The sequence below is a fragment of the Opisthocomus hoazin genome, unplaced genomic scaffold (assembly GCF_030867145.1).
Source record: "Opisthocomus hoazin isolate bOpiHoa1 unplaced genomic scaffold, bOpiHoa1.hap1 HAP1_SCAFFOLD_126, whole genome shotgun sequence".
Lineage (NCBI taxonomy): Eukaryota > Metazoa > Chordata > Aves > Opisthocomiformes > Opisthocomidae > Opisthocomus > Opisthocomus hoazin.
The window spans coordinates 155,001-162,500 of NW_027448713.1; positions in this window are offsets into that span (position 1 = coordinate 155,001).

Consider the following 7,500-nt stretch of genomic DNA (forward strand, 5'->3'; position numbering starts at 1 on the left):
CTTGACGGGGCGGCTCGCTCCGCAGCGGGCGGCGGTGCGGCAACCGAGAAACCAGAACGCCGCAGCGACGGCTGCGGCGGAAGAGGCGGGGGGACGCCCCGACCTCGCGGGCCGCTCTCGGGGCGCACCCACGCGGATGCGGCCCACACAAGGCTCGTGGTTTCGGTCCGTGTCTTTCGCTTTTTGCCTGGCCCCGATCGTCTCGGTTCGTCCGCCCCACCGCCCGGCGCTGCTTGCGGCCGGCACCCACGGGTAACCCGGCCCGAGGCCCGCACCGGCGCCTGGCGTGCTTTAGGACACCTGAGGGCTCGCGGGGCCGCGCGGCCGTCACACAGCCCGGTTCGGTAAAGAAGCCCGAGGAACCCCAACCGAGCAGGTAGCGGGATGGGGGGGGTGCGGGGTGACACGGGGAGGCACGCGCCCCGCCGCTTCCACCACCGCCGTCTCTTTGCTCGTCACGGTCCGCGCCGCTCGGAGGGAAGGGGACAACACCTCGCACGAGACGGGAAGCGACATTGGAAAGGAGACCGCCCGGCCCGAACACCGGAGCCCCGCCGTGGCTCCCTATGACGGGGAGTACGGAAGACCCGGCCCGCCGGGGGCCCTCTCCGACGCCACCCGAAAAGCCTCATCGATCAGGAAAGGGAAGGGGAACGGAGGAGAAGCGGAGGCCCCACGGCCACGGTTCCTGGGACAGCGACGGCCGCGCGCGCCGGCCCCCGGACCCCGAACCTCGGGCAGGGCTGGGCAGCACAGGCGCGGGGCCCTGCGTGCGAGCGAGCGAGCGGGCAGCGTCGACAGCAGAAGCCCAACGCGGCGTGGCCACCGGCAGAGCCGGATTGCCGTAGAGGCTTCTCTGCAACGTGCCCGCGGATGGCTGCTGTTAACGGGCGTGGGGAGGGGGGGGGAAGCCACGGCAGGCTCCACTCCCAAACCCCGGCCCTACAAGCGTTCGAGTGCCGGAGACCGCCGCCCGTCTCGGCCCGGCCCTGGAGAAACCCCTCTTGGAGCCCTCGCTCCAGTCGGCAACGGCCACCGGAGCCTGCGGGCAAGCAGCGGCTTCGCGCGGCTTCTGGCAGTCGGAACCGCCGTGCGCGATAGGTAGGAAGCAGAACGGCCACGGCCAGGGCCGCCGGGCAACGCCCGAGTCTGCCGGCTGAGCCGCGGCTGACAAGCGTTCGAGTGCCGGCGACCGCCGCCGGTCTCGGCCCGGCCCTGGAGAAACCCCTCTTGGAGCCCTCGCTCCAGTCGGCAACGGCCACCGGAGCCTGCGGGCAAGCAGCGGCTTCGCGCGGCTTCTGGCAGTCGGAAGCGCCGTGAGCGATAGGTAGGAGGCAGAACGGCCACGGCCAGGGCCGCCGGGCAACGCCCGAGTCTGCCGGCTGAGCCGCGGGTGACAAGCGTTCGAGTGCCGGCGACCGCCGCCGGTCTCGGCCCGGCCCTGGAGAAACCCCTCTTGGAGCCTTCGCTCCAGTCGGCAACGGCCACCGGAGCCTGCGGGCAAGCAGCGGCTTCGCGCGGCTTCTGGCAGTCGGAAGCGCCGTGCGCGATAGGTAGGAGGCAGAACGGCCACGGCCAGGGCCGCCGGGCAACGCCCGAGTCTGCCGGCTGAGCCGCGGGTGACAAGCGTTCGAGTGCCGGCGACCGCCGCCCGTCTCGGCCCGGCCCTGGAGAAACCCCTCTTGGAGCCCTCGCTCCAGTCGGCAACGGCCACCGGAGCCTGCGGGCAAGCAGCGGCTTCGCGCGGCTTCTGGCAGTCGGAAGCGCCGTGCGCGATAGGTAGGAGGCAGAACGGCCACGGCCAGGTCCGCCGGGCAACGCCCGAGTCTGCCGGCTGAGCCGCGGGTGACAAGCGTTCGAGTGCCGGCGACCGCCGCCCGTCTCGGCCCGGCCCTGGAGAAACCCCTCTTGGAGCCCTCGCTCCAGTCGGCAACGGCCACCGGAGCCTGCGGGCAAGCAGCGGCTTCGCGCGGCTTCTGGCAGTCGGAACCGCCGTGCGCGATAGGTAGGAGGCAGAACGGCCACGGCCAGGGCCGCCGGGCAACGCCCGAGTCTGCCGGCTGAGCCGCGGGTGACAAGCGTTCGAGTGCCGGCGACCGCCGCCCGTCTCGGCCCGGCCCTGGAGAAACCCCTCTTGGAGCCCTCGCTCCAGTCGGCAACGGCCACCGGAGCCTGCGGGCAAGCAGCGGCTTCGCGCGGCTTCTGGCAGTCGGAAGCGCCGTGCGCGATAGGTAGGAGGCAGAACGGCCACGGCCACAGCCGCCGTGCAACGCCCGAGTCTGCCGGCTGAACCGCGAGTAGCTGCAGCGGTTCGATGGCGCTGGTCCGCGAGCGCCAGCCCTCTGCCCTAGTATACGGACAGCGAGGTCCCCGGCCCCGGCGGGCTCGAAGAGAACCGTCTTCCCCCAGCGGGGAGGCGCGCGAGCGCCGCCGACTCTTACCATGACGTAACTGGAGGCAGCGCAAAGCAGCGACCCCTTCGGCAGCTCCGAAGAAGAACCGGGCAAGACGTCTACCTGCCAGAACCGCGGTGGAGCCAAAGTCCCGCCGGAGCGAGGTAGACGAGGCATCCCTTTCCGCCGGCAGCTCCGGCGGCCACATCGGGCACACCGGACCCGGCGGACGGTAAAACGGGTAGACCTGGCCTCCCTGCCGGCAGAACGGGTAGACGAGGCCTCCCTGCCTGGAACCGGGTAGACCTGGCATCCCTGCCGGAAGCGGGTAGACCTGGCATCCCTGCCGGTAAAACGGGTAGACCTGGTCTCCCTGCCGGCAAAAAGGGTAGACCTGTTCTCCCTGCCGCCAGAACGGGTAGACCTGGCCTCCCTGCCGGTAAAACGGGTAGACCTGGTCTCCGTGCAGGTAAAACGGGTAGACCTGGCATCCCTGCCGGCAGAACGGGTAGACCTGGTCTCCCTGCCGGTAAAACGGGTAGACCTGGCCTCCCTGCAGGTAAAACGGGTAGACCTGTTATCCCTGCCGGCAAAACGGGTAGACCTGGCATCCCTGCCGGCAAAACGGGTAGACCTGGTCTCCCTGCCGGTAAATGGGTAGACCTGGTCTCCCTGCCGCTAGAACGGGTAGACCTGGCCTCCCTGCCGGCAGAACGGGTAGACCTGGCCTCCCTGCCGGTAAAACGGGTAGACCTGGCATCCCTGCAGGTAAAACGGGTAGACCTGGCATCCCTGCCGGCAAAACGGGTAGACCTGGCATCCCTGCCGGCAAAACGGGTAGACCTGGTCTCCCTGCCGGTAAATGGGTAGACCTGTTCTCCCTGCCGCCAGAACGGGTAGACCTGGCCTCCCTGCCGGTAAAACGGGTAGACCTGGTCTCCGTGCAGGTAAAACGGGTAGACCTTGCATCCCTGCCGGCAAAACGGGTAGACCTGGTCTCCCTGCCGGTAAAACGGGTAGACCTGGCCTCCCTGCAGGTAAAACGGGTAGACCTGTTATCCCTGCCGGCAAAACGGGTAGACCTGGCATCCCTGCCGGCAAAACGGGTAGACCTGGTCTCCCTGCCGGTAAATGGGTAGACCTGGTCTCCCTGCCGCTAGAACGGGTAGACCTGGCCTCCCTGCCGGCAGAACGGGTAGACCTGGCCTCCCTGCCGGTAAAACGGGTAGACCTGGCATCCCTGCAGGTAAAACGGGTAGACCTGGCATCCCTGCCGGTAAAACGGGTAGACCTGTTCTCCCTGCCGGTAAAACGGGTAGACCTGGCATCCCTGCCGGCAAAACGGGTAGACCTGGTCTCCCTGCCGGCAAAAAGGGTAGACCTGTTCTCCCTGCCGCCAGAACGGGTAGACCTGGCCTCCCTGCCGGTAAAACGGGTAGACCTGGTCTCCGTGCAGGTAAAACGGGTAGACCTGGCATCCCTGCCGGCAGAACGGGTAGACCTGGTCTCCCTGCCGCCAGAACGGGTAGACCTGGCATCCCTGCCGGCAAAACGGGTAGACCTGGTCTCCCTGCCGGTAAAACGGGTAGACCTGGCATCCCTGCAGGTAAAACGGGTAGACCTGTTATCCCTGCCGGCAAAACGGGTAGACCTGGCATCCCTGCCGGCAAAACGGGTAGACCTGGTCTCCCTGCCGGTAAATGGGTAGACCTGGTCTCCCTGCCGCTAGAACGGGTAGACCTGGCCTCCCTGCCGGCAGAACGGGTAGACCTGGCCTCCCTGCCGGTAAAACGGGTAGACCTGGCATCCCTGCAGGTAAAACGGGTAGACCTGGCATCCCTGCCGGCAAAACGGGTAGACCTGGTCTCCCTGCCGGTAAAACGGGTAGACCTGGTCTCCGTGCAGGTAAAACGGGTAGACCTGTTCTCCCTGCCGCCAGAACGGGTAGACCTGGCATCCCTGCCGGCAAAACGGGTAGACCTGGTCTCCCTGCCGGCAGAAGGGGTAGACCTGGTCTCCCTGCAGGTAAATCGGGTAGACCTGTTATCCCTGCCGGCAAAACGGGTAGACCTGGTCTCCCTGCAGCCAGAACGGGTAGACCTGGTCTCCCTGCCGGCAAAACGGGTAGACCTGGTCTCCCTGCCGGCAAAAAGGGTAGACCTGTTCTCCCTGCCGCCAGAACGGGTAGACCTGGTCTCCCTGCCGGTAAATGGGTAGACCTGGTCTCCCTGCCGGCAATATGGGTAGACCTGGCCTCCCTGCAGCCAGAACGGGTAGACCTGGCATCCCTGCCGGTAAATGGGTAGACCTGGCATCCCTGCCGGTAAAACGGGTAGACCTGGCATCCCTGCCGGCAATACGGGTAGACCTGGTCTCCCTGCCGCTAGAACGGGTAGACCTGGCATCCCTGCCGGTAAAACGGGTAGACCTGGCCTCCCTGCCGGCAATACGGGTAGACCTGGCCTCCCTGCCGGTAAAACGGGTAGACCTGGCATCCCTGCCGGCAGAACGGGTAGACCTGGTCTCCCTGCCGCCAGAACGGGTAGACCTGGCCTCCCTGCAGGTAAAACGGGTAGACCTGGCCTCCCTGCCGGCAGAAGGGGTAGACCTGGCCTCCCTGCCGGCAGAAGGGGTAGACCTGTCCTCCCTGCGGAGAGAGCGGGTCGCCCGTGCTGGAGGCCCGTATGCAGGGGTGCCTGCACGGGGTGGGAAGGGCCGGCGGCGGGCTGCCTGTGCTCTCTCAGCCGGGGCGGCGGTGGGGGGGCTTGCGGGGGGTGGCTGGGGTCGGCAGGCCGGCCCTGCCGGAGGCCCGTATGCAGGGGTGCCTGCACGGGGTGGGAAGGGGCGGCGGCGGGCTGCCTGTGCTCTCTCAGCCGGGGCGGCGGTGGGGGGGCTTGTGGGGGGTGGCTGGGGGCGGCAGGCCGGCCGTGCCGGAGGCCCGTATGCAGGGGTGCCTGCACGGGGTGGGAAGGGGCGGCGGCGGGGTGCCTGTGCTGTCTCAGCCGGGGCGGCGGTGGGGGGGCTTGTGGGGGGTGGCTGGGGGCGGCAGGCCGGCCCTGCCGGAGGCCCCTATGCAGGGGTGCCTGCACGGGGTGGGAAGGGCCGGCGGCGGGCTGCCTGTGCTCTCTCAGCCGGGGCGGCGGTGGGGGGGCTTGTGGGGGGTGGCTGGGGGCGGCAGGCCGGCCGTGCCGGAGGCCCGTATGCAGGGGTGCCTGCACGGGGTGGGAAGGGGCGGCGGCGGGGTGCCTGTGCTGTCTCAGCCGGGGCGGCGGTGGGGGGGCTTGCGGGGGGTGGCTGGGGGCGGCAGGCCGGCCCTGCTGGAGGCCCCTATGCAGGGGTGCCTGCACGGGGTGGGAAGGGCCGGCGGCGGGCTGCCTGTGCTCTCTCAGCCGGGGCGGCGGTGGGGGGGCTTGCGGGGGGTGGCTGGGGGCGGCAGGCCGGCCCTGCCGGAGGCCCCTATGCAGGGGTGCCTGCACGGGGTGGGAAGGGCCGGCGGCGGGCTGCCTGTGCTCTCTCAGCCGGGGCGGCGGTGGGGGGGCTTGCGGGGGGTGGCTGGGGGCGGCAGGCCGGCCCTGCCGGAGGCCCCTATGCAGGGGTGCCTGCACGGGGTGGGAAGGGCCGGCGGCGGGCTGCCTGTGCTCTCTCAGCCGGGGCGGCGGTGGGGGGGCTTGCGGGGGGTGGCTGGGGTCGGCAGGCCGGCCCTGCCGGAGGCCCGTATGCAGGGGTGCCTGCACGGGGTGGGAAGGGCCGGCGGCGGGCTGCCCGTGCTCTCTGAGCCGGGGCGGCGGTGGGGGGGGCTTGCGGGGGGTGGCTGGGGGCGGCAGGCCGGCCCTGCCGGAGGCCCGTATGCAGGGGTGCCTGCACGGGGTGGGAAGGGGCAGCGGCGGGCTGCCTGTGCTGTCTCAGCCGGGGCGGCGGTGGGGGGGCCTGCGGCGGGTGGCTGGGGGCGGCAGGCCGGCCCTGCCGGAGGCCCGTATGCAGGGGTGCCTGCACGGGGTGGGAAGGGCCGGCGGCGGGCTGCCTGTGCTCTCTCAGCCGGGGCGGCGGTGGGGGGGCTTGCGGAGGGGTGGCTGGGGTCGGCAGGCCGGCCCTGCCGGAGGCCCGTATGCAGGGGTGCCTGCACGGGGTGGGAAGGGCCGGCGGCGGGCTGCCTGTGCTCTCTCAGCCGGGGCGGCGGTGGGGGGGCTTGCGGGGGGTGGCTGGGGGCGGCAGGCCGGCCCTGCCGGAGGCCCGTATGCAGGGGTGCCTGCACGGGGTGGGAAGGGCCGGCGGCGGGCTGCCTGTGCTCTCTCAGCCGGGGCGGCGGTGGGGGGGCTTGCGGGGGGTGGCTGGGGGCGGCAGGCCGGCCCTGCCGGAGGCCCGTTTGCAGGGGTGCCTGCACGGGGGTGGGTTGGGGGGGGCGGCGGGAATTTTTTGGTTTTTGTTGCTTTTTTATTTCTTTTTCCGCTTTTGAAACAGAGACGCCGCCCCGTCCTCGGGCGTTTCAGCCGAGCTGATGGAAAGCGGCGCCCCTTCCCGTCGCTTGCGGGGGGGGGTGGTGCAGGAGGGGGGAGGCGGCGCGCGCCTGAAATTCCCCTCGCCACCCCCCGTTTCCGAGACTTCGCCGTATCTAGTGGAAGGCGCTAAGCTTGGCCGGACTGTCTCGCTGAAGGCTTTCTTACTCTGCATCGGTTCTGACGGTGGGCGAGAAAAAAAAACAAAACCAAAGCAGAGCAGGGAAACAGTTACAAAAAGTTCTTGAGAGCCAGCACCGGCCCGCCCATCGGCAGACGGAGCGGCGCCCGGGGTCAACGAGTGCCACCCTGCTGCTTAGCAACCGGAACCCGAGCCGGCCCGCCCCGCCCACCCGCCGGCAAGGGGCGGGCGCTTCCCCGCGGCAGAAGGGGGAGACAGAGACTGAGAGACGGGGTCGAGGAGCAGGCGGGGAGCCTTGCGCTGAGGTAGGCTGGGGACGGGGCCTCTTTTCCGAGAAGATTGAGGTTTGAGTCGGGGGGGGGGGGGGGGGCGGCGGCAGGGGCTGCTTGTGCGCTCTCGGCCGGGGCGGCGGTGGGGGGGTGGCGGGGTGGGGGGGGGCAGCGGAGCGCCCGTGCCGGAGGCCCGTATGCAG